Below are 23,279 nucleotides of genomic sequence, written 5' to 3'. Positions count from 1 at the left end.
CCGTTCCCTCTGGACACCAGCCATCAAAGGCTCAATGCAGCATTTAGAAATGCTCCCCCTCGTCTTCTCAATAGATGTTAACATGTTGAAGCACATCTCATGATTGTTGCCTAACGCAAGACTGTATTTTCACAACACTCGTTACAGACATACGACATATTACTGATTTCTTTGCAAAATGTGTTTTCAGCGGAAATATAATTGTTGCCTGCAACTCTTTTTGTTTCTCAGGTTACGGAAGTGTAACATGCTGCACAAAGGTGTTAGGGAGGAGGCCAAGCAGGTGGAGGGTTTACAAATGTATGTTTTTCCTCACATACAGTAAATTACTTTGTTAAAGTTAGGAAGAGATTTTATTTTTCATTAAATCTCGATAAAGTGAACAGATCTTATTTCTTGCATCATGTCAGCATTGACTTTTTAAACACTATATTTATTTAAGATTACAACATATTCCTGAACATAGCCAGACAATCATGTTTTAGTTGTAGGATGTTGACATTGAACATCTTTCATTAAACATCTTAATAAAAAATAGAAGAAGAACTAAAATCAAATGAGAAAAGGTCTGTCCTAATTGTCAAGTGTTAAAATGTGTATAATATAATTTGTGTATTTGTGTGGAGTCAAAAATTAGGGAATGACAGAGTTAGAAAATCGGCAAAATCTATCAAATCTGTTTAAGCTATCAAAATGTGCATTTAGCCTGGGAAAGTACAAACTCTAGTGACTCATTTAAACTTTGATTCACTTTTCTATATTAAGGTATGGCGAAGCAACCAGGCTCCAAATAGGGTCATAGCACCATTTTCCCGATTAATTACGCACATTTTAATGCATTTTTGTGTATGTGTGATCAAAACTGCAGCACAAGTTACAGTAGGCACCAAAACAATCTGTCAGAATGATAATGAGTGTGTTGAATAATAAATACTGTGCAATGTACTTTATACACCAGGAATAAACACTACATTAAACAAATGGTTTTAAAGAAAAGTTACTGGTATCCAAAGAAGATAAAACACCAAACATGCATTTTTGTTTTCGCCCCGTGTCCAAAGTAAAATATGTTACCATGAAATGTTACATGCTTCATTCTTTACACTGGTTTACAAATAGTAGGTAGGTTATGAAATTACTTAAAAGAGGTTTGAAACTTCAATCGATTGATTTTCAAATTCACCTGATTATGATACAGTAATAATAAGCTGTGATTTAAGAGTTGACTGCTGATACGAAGCATTCCTGAGCTGCGTTTTGAGCTTGTCAGACCCAGAAAACAACCCAAAAAGAAAATTCTGCCAATGAGAAAACAACTAGTGTATTTTAAAGGTTAGACTTTGGCAGCTGAATGACTCTGAGATCTTCAGTGTAACATCAGCAGTTGTTTTTTAAAACACTCTGACCATCAGGATGCACGATGAATCGCCTGCACAGACCCTGGTCGAAAAAAATGTGCTCTTTGTGTCATTACATCCTGAGCGGTTTCATTCATGCCTCCAGGCTGTGTAGCACCGTCCAGTCAGTTCCTCCTCAGTGTTTAAACAAAGGCTGATTTTTTAAAGAAACATCCACTGATGAGAGTCCGGGGAGAAGGAGATAGATAGCCTGACAAACACGGTTCACTCCACACCCAATTTGGAAGCGATCTGACTTTCTTGTACTGATATAATCCAGCCACAATGTGCAATGACCCATTTTCGAGAGCCGGAAAGAGTCATTTGATCAAATAAATACATCGGAGGGAAACAGTTAACAGGTGTTGTCCGGCCATGAGTGGATACTCAGGGATGTGACTCTATATTTTGAAAATCACAAAGTCTAAGATATAACAGTCTAGTTTTTTCATTATGCATTCGTTTAAGATTGAACGTGTGTTTCCTCCTGTAAGTGCAGACACTAAACATGCACCCTGGCTGATGTGAATGTTTGAGTGTTATGATTGAGACTAATTTCACAATTACAGACTCAGAGAAACGGTGGTCACGCTCAACATACTCATATCATACTTCCTCTCCCTGTTTCAGTTTTGTTCTCATGTCCTCATTAATCTTTGCTATAACCTTAAAAGACTCAGAAAAGACTCATTTTCCTTCTCCCCCTTTGTTCTTTCACTCTTATTCATCTTCAGTTTTGGCTTTCTTTTCTTATTTTAGTCATTGTCATTAGTCATAGGCGATAGAGATCCATCGTCCCTGTAACAGTGTGCATTAGCTGTTGCGTTACCATTAGTGTGTATAATTCTGGGACATTATTTTTGTAATGCATGAATCACAACTTAGTAATTCACGCTATAACCAGGCGAGGTTTCAAGTGACATGCAATCGGATAAAGCAGCTGCTGCAGTATAAGGAACAACCTCAGGAGTCGTGCCTTTGGTCCCCGACCAGCTCGAGACATCGCTGCCCAAGAAGAAGAAGTGTAACGATCCAAGATAAAGTATATGGCCTCTTGGGCTGACTGTTACAGATCATAACAGGGTCAGACACACAGAGGCAGGCAGGTTGAAAACAAAAGGGCTGATGTCCAATGTGAAATCTAAAGTCCAAAATACCAAGAAGGCAAAGGAAAGTCCAAGAAAGAGAAATACAAAACTGAGGACAAACCAGAAAACCACGAGGGACAGATCAGGACGACACGAGGACCGAGGGCCGGAGATCAGGGAACAGGCACAGGAGCGCAGGAGACATGTGGACGGCAACAGACGACCGACAAAGATTGAGGGAAACAACACAGGCTTAATATTGATTTTCCTTGGGAGTGCAGAGTTTCATTCTTAGTGGCAAAATATGCCATTTCCAATAAAAGAAATTAAAAAGGTAATTGGCAGGACTGTTTTCACAACAGTGAAATAAAATGATCTCTGCAGAAAATGTTAGCATTCATTATTTTTTTATCATCTGTGTCTTTAAGCTCCTAGAGAATAATAAAGTAATAAGAGATGACAGACTGTGTGTGTGTGTGTGTGTGTGTGTGTGTGTGTGTGTGTGTGTAAGTGTTAAGCCCCATTCATGCTTTGTTTTCACTGCATCGCTCCGATATTGGTACCAGCCCACCATGGACTCTATCCAAAGCTAAGAAAAATAGCCTTAAAACTTTGTACATTCTACTCAATTAAATGTCATTACATGTGTGTAAGCTATAAAAGTTAATAGAAAGTGTGATTAACTCAGTGTGCAGCAGTACACTGGCTGTGGTTGGAGTCCGACTGTGCTTCCACTGCAGTAAACTCCATTCAAGGTCGCGATTTGCAGGCAGCGTTCGGAGGAATCTGGATGTGGGTTGAGAGTCTGAGCAGCAACTGAAAACAGGATTTATTTGGAATAGAAACTGCCTGATAGCGAACTAATCAAACAAATCCCTTTTTTCTTGGTTCTTTGGCCCCGAGCTAACATAATAATTCTTTCTATTTTTCTTCCCTTTTGCAGCATCAAAACCTTTTATTCTACCGTTCCCCACTCCGCGCTCCATGTCATCACCATATATATACAGTCGAGTGTATAAATGCCGCGTTGTACTTCATAAGAGAACGCTACATCATAAATAATGAGAGCCATGCAGGCTTCTGTGCGTCTTCTGGTGTCAAAATACAGTAAGTTAAGCAAAGTTCAAGTAGGTGAAGAAAAAAGAAGGAATCACTTTATTCCACAAGTGTTGCATTAAATTCAGTGTGTAAGCCTGGTGGAAATGAGGCTTACAAGAGCTTCAGCCTCCGCTTGTCACAGGAGACTGCCGTGGAGCCAGAGTGCATTTACCGTTTCTTTTTTTTCCTTTTTTTTTTTTTTTTTTTTCAGCTTTCTTTTCACGCCATTTCTCCTCCTAACTCGAACCATTCCACCTTGGCTGCCGGCTACCAGAGAACAGAGGTCGTTAATTGTGCTCTAGACTCACATACACAGATGGAGGACCGATGCGCACACGCAGGAAAGTGCACTCAAGGCAGGCGCACACACGGCAGAATGATAGTAATTGAAATCCTAAGTGTTGGGTATCCGGGAGTGAAAGCAGGAAGAAAGTCTTAAAACGCTGCTCTCCTGAGCATCCTAAAACACTTTTATTGACTTTTATTGTGTGTTTGTCTTTGTGTGTATGTGTGTGTGTGTGTGTGTACATATGAAAACATGCATATATTTTATTTTATTTTTTCCTGCCCAGTGTGTTCTGGCATTGTTGCATGCACATGACACCATTTGGTTGTAAAATATGTACCAGAAGGGCTCGGTATTGTTTGAGGGCTGAGGAGAATGTTTCCCTCGAGGATCATGGGATTGAACGAGGAGGCTGGCAGAGCGGCTAAATTACAGAGAACACTGCACAGACCTCATCCCGGGGTGCAAAATCACTCCGAAAACAAATGATGTAGCAACATTTCGCATTTTATGAACCCGCAAGCTTATGGCTGCAGCTTTAAGGAAGTGGCCTCGAGTTCATTTATGTGAATATGAGGGATGTTTTCCTGCGGTGAGTCCACCTTGTTTCCATTCTCCACGAGGAAAAAAAAACCTGTACTCCGTTCTACCAAAACAACAACAGCACATAAAGAGAAAACCTCTGAGGCGATTCAATCATATCAATAATCAATTTCCACGCACACACGCAGGCTCAGACAACTCGGACACCAGCTACACTTTTTCACAGATTTTCAGTTTCACACTCACGAAACCCAGCAGGCTAAAATACTGCAGCTCAGCCAATCACAGCGCAGAGGTTTTTAGCCCTCGCAGGGGAGCCAGCCAATTAGAGAGACCGGTAATGTGGCCCATATGAGCAGGGGCTTCTGGGTAGTCCCAGCAGGTGTCGCCTTGATTATGATCTGACACTCTTGTCGGCTGCAAACTAGAAGCATTCCTGACACACACAGGAGTGAGTTCGACAACAAACTGTGGATGTGATGCGTTCAGGAGCTGAGGTACGCTTGTCTTTTCAACGACGACGCCTGATCATACAGATTGTTGACTTTGGGACCACACAAGGCTTAGAAACAGCAACTCAACAAACAAAGTCCAACTAGACTAGACTTTATCTCATAAGGCGATAAAAGATTCACAAATAAAACATAATTGCATCAAGAAATACTAAAAGAAATCCTCTCAGTCATGGATATTAATCATGTTTTCAGCAATCATGTTTGGTTTAATAGGAGTTAAAGCATTCTGTCCTACTATTCCACCGTCAATGTGACTTGGAGGATCATAAAAACATGTTACGGCATCCCACTCGCTCTCATGACGCCTTGTGTTCATCTCCCGTGGCTGTATTTAATTAAATGTGCCTTCTCCCTGCGCCGTCTCCCTGTTTACATTTCATGTCCTACATGGTGTCTGTAAACATCGCTCTCTCTGTTTCTTACGGAGGAGAAAACAAATGTCTGCTATCACTTCCATGCAGCCGCAGTGATAACACGCATCGCTCTGGAGTTTATTTGCAGGAATATGAATTGTGTTTTGTTTTCCACATGGGTTTCTACATGCGCTTTCTATTACACACAAGGCAAAAAATAATATGTTCCTACCCGGTGGTTTTCGCCACACATGAAACGAGGGCATAATGAGTTTTTTGTTTTGATACTGTTTTTCCATCTTTTCCCGTACGATTGCGAAGCCGTGCAAAACGTTTTTACCTTATATATCTTTATCTGTTAGTACTCACTTTATTTAAACACACTCACTCGCACCGCAGAGACATTCTCATTTAAATAAAAAATGCTTTTGCTGTTTTACTTTTAAAAAACTACGGATACATGTTGGCCAATCAAGCGTGTTTAGTCCTAGAGTATGAATGCTTAACCAAATAATTAATGCAAACAAAACCAATGACAGTTGAGCAGTGTTTCAACAGAGAGTGCTAATAAGCAGTTTTAGCGTGGCCTCTAAATCCGACCTCAATTGCACCAGTATGGCCCTGAAGGAATATTATGGGAGCACGATAATTAGCTCGAGACTTCATATCGCTCTGCCCGTATGGTTTCTATACAGCCAGCAGCAAGTCAGCTTATCTTAGCGTAGACACAGACTGGAAACCAACACCTCTGAAGCTCACTAATTAACATGTTATACCGTTTGTCTAATCAGAAGTGAAACAGAAGTGTAAAAGCGACAAAGTTGTGGTCTCACAGAGGGTGAAGTCCTGGACTGATCTGTTAACTGCACTGGCTTCCTGGAGTGTCTACTGGTTGCCATGGAAACCTCACAATGATGTCAAGACTCCTGGCGACAGCTCAATATTTCCTGCAGAGACACGAGAGTGTGGCATCGAACTATGCATTAAAAACTTCCAGTGAATGATAAGCAAACATCAAGTTGTTCCTCTAACAGAGACACAGCACTTGGGGAGCGTTGTGTTTCCCTCTAAGCGCAGAAGAAGACGTGACTGAATTTCCAGAGTTTGTAAAAGCTTAAAACGCCCATAAAAACATGTAGATGGAAACACTTAAAATGATGTAGAAATTTGGCCCCCGTAGTTTCTGAGTGCAACACCACTGTTGTAAATACAGATCCCAGGTCTGTAACGATTTGTTGTGAATTGTTACAAACAAAAACAAAGATGTAATGTCGGCGCTGACTACAAACATTACATCATCACAGTGTTATTTGTTGAAAACTTGTATGTTGAAGTTACATAGTGCAGAAACAAGTGATAGAGGGGCGGAGTGGCCGAGACAGAGACACCGTTCACCCCCTTACAAGACAGCTGAAACTGTTATTCCAAGGTCAGAAAGTTACACGATGTTGATTTAAGATTGTTTCATGGGAACATAAGGAGCAACAGTGACTATGAGAGATACACCGTTTTTCAGGAGTAAAGGTAACTCGATGTTGATGTAAAAATAAAGTTGGCATAATTAATAATCAGATTGACTGTTTCTAACCACCTATTTATACATCAATAAAAGTTTCCTTCAACCTCAACATTCAGTAAAACAGTAAATGTAGACACAATGGGAATATTTTGACTGCAGGCTTGCTAGACTGTCCTCTCGTCATGTAGCTGTTGGCGGCATCAAACTGTCAGAGGGCTGTTTCTGCTGCGTGTCATTACAAAGATCAGTCTACACAGTGATTCAGGAAAAAACAAAGATCCTCTTCTATGGTTACCAATCCACATTATCAGAAATGTCTATCTTACTGAGTTGTATGTAAGCAGTATTTTACACATAAACACTATCATTTTCTCTGTGTTTCTCTGGTATACAGTATGTTTGGAGATGGAGACGCTTTCATTTACATTTCACTGTGTTCCTGTAAACACCAACAGAAAGCATGTTAACCCACACTGTAAAAAAAAAACTGCAAAAAGTCTGGCAGCAAAGTTTCCACATGGATACTGTGAAATTACAGTAAATAACCGTATCACAGAGAATGAGAATGCATAGCAAAGATTTAAAGCTATATTTTATTACTTTATTGTGCTCATCTTGCGTTTAAGTGGCCAGAAATCTTATGGAAACACTTTCAATGTCAAATGAAAAAATCTGAGGCACAGTTTCTCTCAGAAAATACACACACGTATATCATCTATGAGCATCAAATTATCACTTGAATATTTGATGTTGATGTTGTTTTTCAATGAATAAAGCAAACAAAACCCAAACGAGCTGCAGTTACATGTTATTTTCCCTCACCAGCAGCCCTTTAAGCTCCATCTATAGACGACTCCACAATACATTTAAAATGGCTCTTATCTCTAACCAAGGCCATATGATGCCACAGGGGGAGGTACATTTCTACTGCCTGGTGGTTTCATCTGAGGGGAGTTTGTTAAAGTCATCTATCCATGACATGACAGTCAGACCTCTAGCTGTGGTCGAAATCAAACACCCCCATCTTATCTCCACTTAAAGACCCCCTCCCCTAACCTCTTTACTTTGATCCCGTTTGATCTGAAGGGAAAGTAAAGGGGGAAGCTGAGGTGAAGGAGAGGATGACGGGACTCGGTTTGAAGCTGAAAAAGGAAAGAAGAACTGCGTGGTCCACGGGAATAAAAACAAGGATTGAAGAAGTGCATGGTTATTTATCATCAATCTATACATCTTTCATTCCCACGTCACACCAGGTTTAGACAGATTTCACCCCCATGTTTCTATGGCTACGAAGACACTTGAGAAGGACACTTAACCTGAAACCACCCACTCATTAGAAATCACTCTGTTTCCGACCAACACTTGAATTCCTGGAGTGTAAAGGTTAATGTCTGAGGCTCAGTGTGTACAGTATGTTTTTTTCAGTCATACACCGCAGATTATTTACTGTAGTCAGACAAATGGTGCAGCTGCAGGGCATCTGCTTTTAACTACAGTATTTCAAGAGACTGCTTTTTCATTGAAAACCCTTAAAGATAGATTTTTATCTCATTTGTGAACAATAACGTTCATTTTGTTTAGTTGTTTTTCGATGCAAAATTGTCTGAATGTTATTAAATATGACCAATAAATATAACGCCATACAGTGTAACCACTCAGCTACCAAGGTGCTCTTAAATGGGTAATTTGTGCAGATAGCAACATCAATAGAGGAGAAATTAATACAGCAGTGTTTCAAAGATTGCGTGCAATCACAGAAATCTATCTATCATGCTTAAGAACAATACGTTCACATTTTTCACATTGCTGGACTCACCACTACCTCGTAATTGCCCCCACCTCTTTCAAACTCCACGTGCTAGTTCGTTTTAAATGAACTTGTAGTTTCCAAGCCCAAGCTGAGATAACCCTGCTGACATCAGAGAGCTCTTCCAGAGCCACATGCAGACATTTTAGCGCTGGTTTTTAGAGGCTGAGTTGTCCTCCCCTTGATGAGCAAGCTGAACTTCACGAGTGAAATCTGCAGAGTGCCCTTTTAAAATAACGCCTGGAATGCTTGGAATATCATAAATTGAGGATATCTAACAGTTAAAGAGTATCCAGGGGAGTGGAAGGTCTGTAAATTTTAAATGGAGAGGCACTTTGGTCTCACCCACCAAACAGGAGAGGTCTGAAGTACATAGCTGCATGGCACAGTTAGTACATTCTCTGATTTAGCTAACTGTTGTTGGTGAAATAATACTGAAATGAAACGATTCTTCATTTTTATTGGGGAACCGCAGGGTTTCCCCCGAGAACCTCTGATGGGTCCCCCGTCTCCACTCTGACCGTCACCACAGCAGAAGGATGAAACACATCCACCAGATGTGGCAGGAACACACTCTGCTGGCAGTTTTATCCACGCAGACGAATCAAACAGCCATAAAAGGGTCAATCCTTTGTGTTAGGTTATCAACACAATGAGTAAGGGCTGACGGTTCTGTTTCTACCAGGATCTTGGATTAGCCTGTAACTGGATACAGGTGGGATTTCAGCGCACGGACACATGTGACAGCAAGATAAACACACGTTTAAATACAAAAATGAGGAGCTACACGCAGGCCGTAGAGGGTGAGGTGGCATTTTGAAGCACACACCTACCTTTCACCCCACATCTGAAAGTAATTCTGGGTCTGTGTGTGTGTGTGTGTGTGTGTGTGTGTGTGTGTGTGTGTGTGTGTGTGTGTGTGTGTGAGTGTGTGTGCGGTGGGAGGCCTGCCGGATTCCAGGGCGACCCCCCTCACCAGGATGGCGGAGGAAAGGGGAAGGAATGGAGGGCGGGTGGTGGCGGTGGTGGGAGAGGAGGGTAGAGGTAGGTAAGCGTTTTGGGAAACGTGGAGGGAACGGCAATTAAAATCCCCTTTTCTCCGTCCTTTTGATGGAATTCCCGGCGGAGTCGACTCAAAGCGGGATTAATCACCAGCCCTCATCCCCCTGAAAGCTACATCCCTCGCTCCCTCTTTCTTTTTCTCCTTCTTCCCTCTCTTTTCTTTCTTTACAAGTATGTGTCATTTCCTCATTAATATCCTGGGAAAGGAAATCGAGGGCCCGGGTAAGGCAATGTAAACTGTTTTTTTTCCTCCTCTGCTCGGAGCTTAAATAATTCCAACAAATGTTTAGTTGAAACTGTAAAGACCTGAGCTCTCTCTCGTGCTCGCTTCAGTAAACTGATGCAGAGATTACCACCAGATCTGACCTGAATAGACTTTTCGTGGCAAAGTTTACAGTGTCGTCTTAAACTTGACAGTGATTTGTGTGTGTGAGGGTGTGTGTATATGTGATAATGACTTGTGTGCTCGCTCGCACATGGGCACGGGCCAACCCTCTGACTCTTTCCCTTGTAGCCAAATGGCCTTGTTATCAATGTAAGCCATGCATTGTATTACAACCTGTAATTTAGTTTACATTGTGCTTGGGAAAGCAGTAAATTACATGGGTTTCTGCTCAAAATGAATAGCCGGCCGCTCCGCAGTTGAGACAAATGTCTTTGCTTTTGCTACTCGAGGCAGAATTTTTTGCTAACAGTGCTCTGAAACATATAATTTTGTCCCAAACTCCTGGCTTTTAAAAGCAAAGTACAGTGAAATCTAATAAGCCACTCTCAAAAGGGGTTTTCTCCTGCTCTGTCAGACGGAGGCTCGTTATTTAGCTTTCCCCCACTCACTTTTGGATAACGTTTCGACTCTCTGCCCCTTTCACACTCCCTCCTCTCAATCTGTCTTTCACTCTCCTCCTCTAAAACCAACATCCCAACAACCCTCAGGAAAACAGTGTGTGGATGTGCATGTATTTCATCACTTCCATTAATTGAGTCGGTGACTAACAGACTTCTATTGATGTTTAACGGTATCAGTCATCTCGTTCTGGCACGAGAAGAAGAGGCTAGTTATTACGCAGCTTTAGTTTCTTAATAACTTGCACATTGAGAAACAACATTTTCGTTCCGGGAACAAAAGGAGCGCTCACACATTTTTGATGTATTCTAAACTGTTATTATCTCGGGATACTCATTACTGATGTAGGCATAAACTCCCATCACACACAATAGATTTTGGACTTTGTTTCCAGTAAAAATCCACATAAATATTGAAGTTTCCAGTGTTGTGTGAATCGTTTTGGGATTAAAAGGGATGCGAGATTCAAAGATCAGCCCTTCAACACCACCCAATAAAAACAAACCCTTCCTTCCTGTGACCTCTTGTTAAAAAGGGTAAAATCCAAGTGTTACTTTTATCGTGTCCTCTCCTCTGGTGTTAATTTGCCAGTGTTTTAAAGGGAAATCTTTGACTCTGGAATCGATCTTCTATTTCTTTTTAATATGGAGAGACTGACTTTAATTGTAGAGCAATATTTATTAGTTTAAGAACAAAGAGGTTTGTGCATTGTGAATAATACATTTCTGTAATACTAAGATCCATTAATATACAATCTACCTTCTAGAGCTGCTGGTGGTGGAATAAAGTATAAATAAATAAAGTTTAACCCTTTATTTGTGTTTCCCAAAAGAATCTGAAGATCATCTTTGTTTTATGTGGAGGGGTTATAGTGAGTCACAAAATCACAAAAATGTTTAAAAAAGCACGGTAAAGACTGATTTGTTTACAAACAAGGTGGGAAAAAAGATTTACCAGAAATTTTAACCTAATAATTTTGGACAGCAGCAAAGATAGAGAAGCTAAAAAGAAATCAGAAAGAAGAAATTTGGCCATTCAACATCTCTGAGGGATAAAATTCATGTGAATGTTTCTGCACTGTTAAACTTAAATGTCTATGTTATATTTAATCTGTTTGATATCAGTGTGTCCACATCAGAAAAATTACAATATAGTCGGTAGAATGTGAAAGCAGCTTATTGCGACCCATATTTAAACTTCTTGTTTGGCAGCGGCCTCTAGTGGCTGTAGTAATTATTACAGCTGCAAAGAAGGAAGTCAGCAGAAGTAGTTTGCCATTTTAACTGTTAAAGCTTGTGCATGAAGGCGCGTCCTCTTCCTCTGAGCTGTGAAGTAATTTCCACCAAAATATGACAAGATAAAGCCTGAAGATGCTGTCAATCTTCCACCTTCTGTTAGCTTACTAACACCCGTGCAGAATTAATACTCTATTTAGGCTCACTCCCATATATTTGCAAAATTGTGGGTTTGACCTTCGGCACAAGTCTAACTCTCTCGTCCCCCCATATTTCCTGTCTATATCCACTGTAAAATAAGGCAAAATCTCTCAAAAAAGAATAACAAATGACTATGAAAGACTGCTACAGTTTCCATATGCCTCATACTGCTCCAAAACCCTGTAAATCTCCAGTCATGAGAACTTACCCCAGCCCAAATCTGCCTCACCCGCTGCCTCAATTGTCTTTCATTTACTTTCTCAGCTGAGCTCATCCCCACATCCATCTCTTCAGGCTTGTGTGCGTACGATCCCCTCAGACGCTTAAAATCCCCTCTTCCTTATACTTTCCTGCTCAGTTCTATATTTTCTTCTTTATTTTGCTTTATCTGATCACAGCTATCCCGCTTTCAATCTCCTTGATCCGCTCCTCCATCCCTCCATCCACGCTCCCAATCCTACCTCAGCCTTTCCACCTCTCACATTCAGTCCAATCCGTCTCCTTGTTTCATCCCCAGGAAGCCCCCCCATCTGGATACTCGGTCTCTTTTTTAATCCATCCATCCGTCTCTCTATCAAGCCGAGTCTAATGTAATTTAATTCTAAACCTTTGCCAACAAAACTGCTTTGTGGAAATTGTTTTACAGATGAAAAAAATGAAACATTTTCATTCATCCATCCAGCAGTCCTTCAATCTCTCCATCCATCTCCTTATTCATCCACCCACGTCCCCTCGTTGTTTCACACTAAATATTTCCCCGCCTCAATGAGTGCAGGTGCTTTCCATTACATCCACACAAACATGCACATACAGTACATGCACGCACACACACACACACAAACTTTGAAGTACGGGGGCTTCATCAGATCCAAACTGCAGGAAGGGAGATGGCGGATCAGAGATAAGCCAGCAGCGTGGAGCCGAGCATGTTCGCTTGTGTGTGCGTCCTGCCGTGGGAGCTCGACTCCCGGTGAGTTGGTGTTGCCTGTTACCAGCAGGCTGGTGGCTTTGATGTCATGACTTCAGTGTCTCAGGCTCGCCGGAGTAAAAAACAGTGGAAATTAGAGCGCAGCTACAGAAGATTTATTTTATTAGAGTTCAGTCGGTCTCATATGTTCAGAAATGAAGTTGAAGTTTAGGAGGCCTGATAACAAAGATATAACGTGAACCCTATGTTGCACCAATATGTGACTCCAATTAAACCCTTAACTCTGGAGATATCTCCAGTGAGACAGTCAAATGACCATTTACAGACATGATGCTTACACTATAAAGGGGTGTCATCTTATCTTAGAGGAGCTGTATAAGATTACAGCTCCTGAGAGACGTGTACTATGGAGCAGAGCCATCTTTAAGGCTGTTGGGACCGGTCCAAACCAAGCTTCAAGTCTATTAATAGCAAATCTCAAGTCCTTAAGGACAAGTAACAAGACTAGTTTCTCAGGTAGCTGCGGGCTGACCTTAAAAATATCACTGCACAACTCTCTTCCAAAACTGTGTCTTTAAAAGGTTTTTTATGGGGTCCTTTCAATGGTATTGATCCAATAATCATCTCGAATGGCACTCAGTGGAGCGCATACCTCCAACAAGGCCCACCAGTCCCCTTTGGTATTCACTCATAGAAACCAGCCAACTAAATACTACATTTCATCAATATCCGTGCATTATTTAGCATTATATTACTGCCAAGTCAGGTGAAGTCCTTTGGAAATCAGGTCTATAGGACTGTGGGTCAAATGTCACAGGAGTCAAAGCCAAGTCTGAGATCGAGTCTTAGTTCCTTGTTTCTGTTCTTAAATTGGCAATAGATAGGTTTGTTAAATGTCAACTGGACAATATAGAATTTATAGACACAAATCACCACAGCTGAAGACGACATATTGGAGATGTCCAGCCGCATCTGTTTATGTAAGCGGCATTGACAACAACTGATGATGTACGAGGGTCTCGAAGGGAGATTTCAACCGCTACCCCCTGCAACTCTGTCGAGAGAAAGGACAAGGGATTGAGCACAAGTCTTAGCGACTCAGGAGGTAGAGCGGGTCGTACATTACACCACATTCCCAGTCATCACTGAGCAAGACACTCAGTTTCTCTTGATAACCAGACCAGTGTGTTTTTGTGTGAGCGACACATATACTGTATAAGCTCTGTTGGAGACGTACAAATACTCTGTACACTTTGCAACCACAGTTGGAGGTGATCAAGATTTATTTAAGAATGTATTATAGAAGAAATATATATATAATATCTTAGATCAGACCGGTGATCACCACATGCTTCAATCGCTCTGATTGTCCAGTCGGATTTTGTGAAACAAATGTGGTGTAAATCTTTCTGATGAATGTCTGTTGTATCAGAATCTGACCCGGGCACTGCCCCGTTCTCTTTTACAGGAATTGCTGCGGGGATAGCCACTGAGGAACAAGGGTCACACATCAAACACATACATCCAAACACACACGCCTGGGAGCTGCCCAGTTCAAGTGTAATCTTGTAGGGTTGACCATGGAGCAGCTCCTCTGGAGCAGCTGGGGGTTCTGTGTTTTGCTTCAGGGCAATGAGTTTTTGTAGAGGGAGACGAGAAGGGCAGCGCTTGATAATACAAAGGACACGAGAGCATGTCTTCTCCATTTCCTTTTCCAGGATCTCTGTGCCTCACCTGACTGCTTCTGCTGAGAGTTTGACAACCAGTTTTAGGATTCAAACTGATAACTTTCTGTTCTTACATTCTTCACTGTGTCCAGAGGGCAGCTCTGGACTTTTTTCTCTTTTAACCTCTGTGTCATTCATACTTCACCCATGTTTCCCCTACGAATCTGTTGTATTTTTTTCTTTCTTTTTTCTCTTCTCATGCAACTGGATTGCCAAAATAAATGGTTGTTTCTTTGGGTTCAATTTTCAATGTTTCTCTTGTCACAGTGCTGTGCCAATGCTCTGGTTAGGTTTAGGCACAAAAAACACTCTTAGGTTTAGGAAAACATTGTGTTTTGGCTTGAAATGCTTCAAATAACAGGACTGGAAATTGTCCTAAAGTCTCCTTAAAAGTATACAGTGGTGTCACATTTACAAATATTGGACAGTGGTGTCTGGCCTTGTCGCCTGCAACTCCACCACCGTCCTCTCTGCCTCCCATCATAAAAATCAGGTCATAAACATGTTATTTGAATGTTATATGACAGGTTTTGTAGAAATTTCAATACAGTACATTGCCTTTGTCACTTACAAATTTGAATGCATCTGTGGTTTGCAGAAACGTTAACTGCTAAAATTTTATCTTGGCGACTGGGCTGTCTTATGACTGTATATTCAGTTTGTTTACCCATCATACTCCCACTGAGTTGTCCTGCAGATTGGATTTAACGTGCCCTTATAGTGATAAAATCAACTGGCTGGTAACTCCTGTACATATTTCAATAGAGTGGCATCTCCCCTAATAATATGTCCAGTGTGGTTACAGTATTAACATTGTTTGCACATAATAAAATAACAAACATTGGACAGAAAATGTACCCACACATGCGGTCAGGTATGCACGTCTCATACCAGGCTGAAAAGCTGCATGTTTGTAATCATATCTTTATAAATGGTGCCGATAGCATCAGAGGCAAAGAACTGGGGGTGGAAATGAGATGCTGATAGGGTAATAGCATTACCATAGATCCTGTAACACGCATACGCACAGCCAGTTACACACACATACACACACCTGTGATGGTATTCCCTTGGTGGATCAGGTAACATGCTGTAAATTAGCCAGTGATCCATGCTGGCAGTTAAACGGGCTGAAGCCAGCTCAGATTTGTGTCAAAGCATTTCACAAGTGCCCAGTTTCATTAGAGATTTCTGTGCAGCAAAACATTTTCATCTGTTCCGATGCAGTTTTGATACTGATCTTAAAGTTAAAAACAAAACCATCTGTTGATGTAAAACCTGTTTTTGTCCATGAGCGTCTTTTTGTTTTGTTTCCATTGTGGAATCTGAACACAATTATTTTTATCGTCATAAAATCATTAAGACCCTCTGAGAAGAATCAGGCTGATATTAATACACAACTGAAAGCCTAATTTTAGCTTTTGGTTTTAAATTAACAGAAGTATAGTTTCCCTTGTAACACACTCATATGTGTGCACAAACGCACACACACACACACACGCTCATACACCACACACACACACGGTCCTTTGCTTTGGCATGGCTTTTATATCCGGCCACGATTTACGTCTGTTTTGATTGGCCTTCAGAGCAGAGTCAGGCGGGTTTGGAGGTGGCGAAGAGGAATGTGTCCACACAACACACACGCACACACACACACCAATTCATTTTCGCATCACTTTCAAATCTCTAAAAACACACACCCGCACCTCGCAAAAAACAGACCCTGTCTTTTATTTCTGTTTTCCCTGCGACGCTTCACGCAGACTAAAACACATCCGTTAACTTTACTTTCATATCTTAAACCAAACACACACACATACACACACACTGACACACACAGACACAGAGCAGGCAGGAATGTGTTGTTTTTACGGTGGAGCTGTGGAGCTGCTCAGTGCTCAGCACCTCCACACCGATAAGACTTCAGCTATCTGATAGAGAAGAATGTAGACAGACAGACAGACAGACAGAAAGACAGAAAGGAAAGTGCATGGATGGATGGATGGATGGATGGAGGGAGGACAGACAGGGAGACAGTGGAGGGAGAGAGAGAGACAGGAAGTTAAAGGACTGAGCAGAGGGATAGACGGATACGTTTATTCAGATCTCACACTTTGAACTCATGAACTGTGTCGGCTTTTCCAGTAAAGTCAGTCATTTTCCCTCAGCTGCAACCGTACGTGTGAGATTTCTCTTCAGGTTCAGGTTCAGGCGCACGTTACTTTATTTTGTGAGTGCAGGCACATTTGGTTTGCGGTTGAAGCCAAGGCATCCATCTTAACACACATTTTACAACAACACTGACACTAGACAAACAAAATAAAGCGTGATAAAAGTACACATGGCTCCACAGATCAGGACTGAGGGGGAAAAAACTATGAAATAAACACTAAAATAAAATAGCCACTAGAATAAATAACGGGAAATTCTGTTAAAAGAAATGTAATAAATAAATAAATAGACATTACTTCTACAACATCTGTTTAAATGTTTCTACAACATATTCATCTGAGTGATAGCTATTTGAATAGAGCTATTTTTGTACAGCTGTGTTCTTCACCTTAGGACTGTAAACCTCCATCCAGTGTACAACTGTCTGTTGTACAGGGACAAGACGCTCACCATCTGTCCTTTAAAAGTGGGTTTCCAAATCATGACACCAAAGAAAAATTGATTCAATATAAGCATGATAGATTAATCATGGTGAAATACGTCAGTTTCCTTAAAAAAAAACAATCCCTTGTGCCCCTTTTTGCACATAGAAATTTGATTATTTGTGCACAATTACCAGAAAAAATGGCAGCAAGTGATGCATGAGTTAAGACTTTATGTTTCTGTAGGTTCAGAAATGGTTAATTTTTTCTATTTCTCTCGTTTCAAAATGCAGTGCTATGTTCGGGTTAGGTTAAGGCACAAAAATCACTTGTTTAGAGTTAGTAAAACATCATGGTTTGGCCTATAATACATATTTTGGTCGCCAAAAACACGACTGGAACTGTCTCGAGGTCTCCTTAATTCTGTGTCTGTAGTTTGCAGAAATGTTAACTGCGAACATTTTTTCCTAGTGACTGTTTTACACAACGTGGTAAATTTTTTTTAAAGGACATATTTTCTCCAGTTCTTGTCCAGGTCTCAGCTTTACCACTTGGAATAAATCCTGTCAGAGGATCAAATGCATAATTAATTAGTAAATGAAACTGGTAACCCAGAGTATCTTGTGTCGGATTATTGGAAATTTTTACAGACAGATTTTAAAATCATATCCCGTACAAAAAGTGACTACTACTTTTTCATATGTCATCAACAGTCAGTGAGTCAACAGCCATTAGCTGCGACATGTTTCAAATCAGTTTTGGGGTCAATATTATGATTACTGCATTACTACTACATGGTCCACAACTCTTCAGACACACTTAATCATTTCTTACAGTACACAGGACACAAGGACAAGCTGCCTCTTTAATCACAGCCTTTGGGGACTTGCACTCACGCTCATGTTGCTAAAGAGGACACTTGGGCATTTCACAATATCGTGAGGGGAAAGTTACCAAATCGTGTTGCCGAAACATCAAATCCAGCTGCCTTTAACACATGGAGAGAAAACTAACTCGAAGCTTCAGGGTGAAGCTCCTTGTGTGACATCTGTATGACAAAAACACTAAAAAACATTACAGATGAAAAGTAAAGGAAGACGAGGAAAGAAGATAAAAGTTGTGAAATCTTGTGTTGAGACTGAGTGTTGGACGCGGCGGCTCGGTGGTTCTCTGTCAGCCGTCACCCAGTTATTTATAGACCTTATTAGACATCTGGCTTCCAATCAGTCTCCTTCCCTGCCTCCTTTTACAATTTATCCTTTCATCCTTCTTTCCTCCACTCCCTCCATTTGTATCACGACCTTTGACCGCTCCTTGTTAGGGAGGAAAAGGAAGAGGTTAACCTCTGCACTGAATACACACACACACGTGCACTCACACGCACGCACACGATTTCAGCGTCCTACAGCTTTGACTAGATTCCCCCCTCGGTGTGCACGTCGACAAATGGAGATGTAGATAATTAGCTTTCACTTTAAATTAACAGAAGACGACACAGATTTATACAAATGGACTTTCCTCTAATTGAACTATGTTGGGTTAATGGAGGTCAGTGGACAGAGATATCCATATATATATATATTTCTTACATACATAAAAGGAATTGAAAGTGGCGAAGCTTCCTTTAAGGTTGTTTTAGTCCAGTTATCACCACACTTGAAACACGTCTTGTGTAACACACTCTCCATTTTTGGGATTAATTTGAGCAATTTCAAGGCTTTAAAGGAACTGTCAGGTCAAAGCCAGCGACACACACATAAATCGATTGTCACATGTTGTACGTCTTTCTCGTCGTTTAGGCCACACACACTTTCGTTTACTCAGCTCTGTTGTTTTCCTGTCAGACAAAGGATTGTAAATGCAGTTATCAGGACCTTTGTGCGTCTCTGTGTTGTGTGTGTGTGTCTCTGTGTGTGTAGCGGGTTTTTCTTAGCGATTTGGGGCTACCACTGCCAGTGTGAACAAAAAATATTTTACTTGGGTATCTTCCATTCTGAACGGCCTTTAAATATAGTTCGTTCTCATTTTCTCTCCCTCTTTGCATGTCTCTCTTTTGTCTCCCTCAGGCTCTAAAGCTGTCACTGAAACTGCATTTAAGATATTTTTGTTCATGTTAACTGTAAAAAGTACAAGAAATAACTTTATCTAGAGGCTCGAGCAACATTTTTAGCCTCGCAATCCATGCCAACAATGACGTGAGGAAATTAAAGAAAGAAGTGTATGCAGAAAATGACACACAAATGCACATGGAGACCCGTTTCCTGTCTTACTGTCTGACGATAAATGCTGTTGTGTTTGTCGGTAAATAGCTCAGAGCTGTGGTACAACACAAGCCTGAAAACACACTCACAGGCAGACACATAAAGGGTCAGCTGTGCAGATGTGCTGCTGCTCAATCAGTAGTTTAATCACAGAGGTTAGAGTTTAATGAGTAATTATTACTGAACCCTAAATCACACAAACACATGGCTGCCCAGCCATTAAGCACAGTTTGTACTGTATATGTGTTCAGCAAGTAACAAATAGCCTAACAGAACTGTACTGCGTGGCTTCCTGATTAGTTTCCCGGTCTTTTTAAAGCTGTTTGAGGAGAAAAAGGAGAGCTGTAAAAGGGTCAGTTCATCCAGATATATTACATATTTTTAATTCTTTATTCATCAAGGATTTTTAAATATTCATGGCTGAGGCGATGACGGTATTTCCATTTGTTAAGCTCAAAATTGTATTTAGAGTAAAAAACATACAATTGTCCGAGAGCAAGGGAAACTACAGAGCTCGAGAAATAATCTAGAAATTATCCTGAGTAACTGAAAAAGACAGGAAGAGGAAAGAAAGAAAGGAAGAAATCTCAGTAACTTATATCACACGTTAAAAGATGATTTTAGTAGTTTTCCTTTTGGGTTTTTGAGAGAGTCAAACACACTTTAAGAGTATCAGTAACTGAGCCTGTCCACAGACATTTGGATCTGCCCGGGCGAAATAAGCCTTCTTCTAACACCAGGCTGTCGGTTTGGTGGTGTGTGTGTGTGTGTGTGTGTGTGTGTGTGTGAGTGTGTGTCTTTGTGCGTGCGTGTGTGTCAGTGTGATATTCTAGTAAATTAGCCCATCAATCAAACACAACATGGGAAGCAGCAAGAGAGAAAAAAAAAATATCCTCGCAATGAAACAAAGGCGGTGGAGCAACATGTGGCATTATTTAAATGCCCATTCTGAAACACCAGTGTGTCTGTGTGTGTCTGTGTGTGTTTGTGTCTGCCTGTGTTACTATGCTTAAAAGAAACATTATTTAACTGTGAGCTGTGGACCTTCAGACGACAGGATTTTATTAGAGACCTGAGGACTTTTTTGACCTGTCATCATAACGTAAGAAGTCGTTTTAGTTAAAAGTTTCTTCGAACTAAAATTGGGCAAATTGGACCAGAGAGTTTTGATTAGGAGTCGAGTTGGTCTGATGGGATCGAGGTAACATTTTTGACAATAGGTAGAAGAGCGAGTCTAAAATAAAGGGCAAAACTGAGGAGTAGAGAAGAATCAATCAAGGATAAAGGGACATTCAGGGAAATTCAGGTATCCAGGTTTGAATCTGGGCCCTATATTGACATGTTTGTGTGTGTTAAAGGTTAATTTCTACTAAAAGTTTAGCTTCAGCTGGGGGTAACTGCAACCGTCTAAGTTACGTCCATTAAAAGATTTGGGCTGTTATTGAGCAGTTGTGGCTGACACATTTTGCCTTGGATGTCTCAGCGTGAGCGCCTTCTGAGATGACTTAGTCCAGAATTAAACTCCAGCCACTCGGTTACACCTGTTGGACTGTAATGACAGCTAATCTCAGGTCTTTAGTACAACTACCTCGACTTAAAATGTACTAAAGTAGGACAAGGGTTAGTTATTGGTCAGGATTCCCCCCCCCACAAAAATGCTTCAAATGTGGTCCATTGTTATTACACAAAAGCATAATTATGTGTGTGTTTAAAGCGACATGGGGATGTTATGATAGCCCCCTTTAAATGTTGGCTTTCTCCTCTCTTCTCTCACTCTGCCTCTGTCTCTCTCTCTCTCACACACACACACACGGAGGAAAGTGTGTACACAGTGTATGGGGAGATAATAGCTTTGCAGGGGCCACAGTCGAGCTTGGCCAAAGATCTGTCTGGCTAAAAGATCCATTAAACCGCACACACACAAACACACACACACACACACACACACACACACACACACACACACACACACACACACACACACACACGTATGAGGACATACTTCATCACTGACATACAAAAAACACAAAATTAGGTGAACAGACACCTACACTAATGCCAGTACAGAGCCTCAACACACACACACACACACACACACACACACACACACACACACACAAAAAACACACACACAGTTGCCAGCATGCGCACACAGCTGTGCAGCATGAACCATTAATGTGCCATCAGATATCAGACCGGTTAAATGGATGAGGCCCAGTGTGAAGAGAAGTCCAAACTTTCCGCCAATTATTCTGTAATCTGTCCATTGCTGGGATGGAAGGGAGAGAGGAGGAGGAGAAGAAGAGGAGGAGGAAGGACAGAGAGAAGAAGGGAGGAAAACCCATGAGAAAAGAGGGAGATGAGAGGAGGACAAAGACAAAAGCGACTGCGGGTTTGTTTCCACTAACCTGCTTTTATGCAAACCTCAGTGGAAGCGCAGTACATTTTTAACACTTGGCTGAGATGGGCATTAAAGCTTGTGGTATCCCCCCCAAAAAATATTATTTTATTAAAATGCTGTTGTAATATAAATATTACCATTCAACATGATTTTCTTGTTTTCTCTGTTTTTTGATGATATATCATTATTGTGTTGGCACTTCAAGGTTCAAGGTCAAGAAAACACATACGTAACTATTGTTTTAATTCAACATTAATTGCCAGTCATTAAAAAATTGGGAGCACATTCTGAATTAGCACCAAACGTTGGCATTGGATGCAAAATATGTCCTCTATTATTATCCAATACAAATATAATTCCTGGAAAGACTGGGCTGGAAAAATGTCTTTTGTCTTATGCATGTGTGAGAGAGACTTGGTCAACAGAGAGGAAATTCCCTTTGACAGCATGATGGTAATGTGTGTCTTGTTGCCTGTGTGTGTGTGTGTGTGTGTGTGTGTGTGTGTGTGTGAGCAGTGAAGCGAGAAGCTGTCACTTCGGTCACTAGCCCGGTCTTGAACCGCAGAGAGATGCTAATTAGCAGCACACTATCTCTCAGCTCATAAAAATACAGCGACTGGGACGAGAGACATAAAGATAGGGTTACACAGAAAGATTTGGGATAATGGGAAGGAAGAGAGAAATGAAAATGAGAACGTGCCAGTGAGAGGCTGAATGACAGGAAGAGAAAGAGAGGAAGTTTGAGGAGATTGTAAGCAGGGAGAAAGAGATGGAGTTGAAAAGGGCACCCGAGGGATGGCAGGGGAGAGAGTGAGGAAAGAAGGAAATGGAGAGGGAGAGAGTGGCAGTAGTTATGTGGTGTGAGAAGCTCTGTATCAGCCAACTCTGTTCACTTCACAAATGCCTAATGTCTCATTTTGCAAAGCGCTCTGCATGTTTTGGGGGTTTTTTTCTACTTAATTCACCAAAATGCAGCGGAGACTCCGGGAGAAAAATGCTTAAGAAGGGATCATGAATCAAAGGTCCTGAGCAAAATCTCAAACCCTCAACCTCAGCAGTTAATGACATGCATCTTATCCCAATGAGGCCAAACAAAGCCGTCACAGAGTGGTTTCATGCACTCATAAGCAGCGGTTTGTGTAAAGGAAAAAGGATGATCGCTCCTTCAATATGAGTGTTTCAATGTGTTGTTTTTGTGCAAGTTTTTTCTGTATTTGTTTGCCCAAACTCTCGTAGCTTTAAGAGATGGAAGTTTTCCAGTTGGCCACCTTTTGGTTTAAACATGCCTCCTAACCTTATGGAAGGAAATGTGAGTAACTCCAATTTTCTCCATTTTAGCCAATTTACAAATCTTGGTTGTGACATTTGAAATCACCCAAACATGTTAAACATCAATGTTTTGTTCCGAGTTTCGGAT

At 41.0% G+C, this 23,279-nt stretch overlaps 1 long non-coding RNA gene across 1 annotated transcript in view; it reads right to left on the bottom strand.

The window, feature by feature from the left end:
• LOC311257584 overlaps positions 1-23,279 on the bottom strand; it is a 28,880-nt gene that overhangs the window by 1,064 nt on the left and 4,537 nt on the right. The window contains exon 2 of the long non-coding RNA XR_014622636.1: positions 6,114-6,227. This is a non-coding gene — a long non-coding RNA (uncharacterized lncRNA). The remainder of the gene's footprint in view (positions 1-6,113; positions 6,228-23,279) is intronic.

Source organism: Pagrus pagrus (genome assembly GCF_965226575.1).
Source record: "Pagrus pagrus genome assembly, chromosome: 5".
In the NCBI taxonomy this organism is placed as follows: Eukaryota; Metazoa; Chordata; class Actinopteri; order Spariformes; family Sparidae; genus Pagrus; species Pagrus pagrus.
The sequence above is the reverse complement of the archived record's forward strand: the minus strand, read 5'-3'. Positions and strand labels throughout refer to the sequence as shown.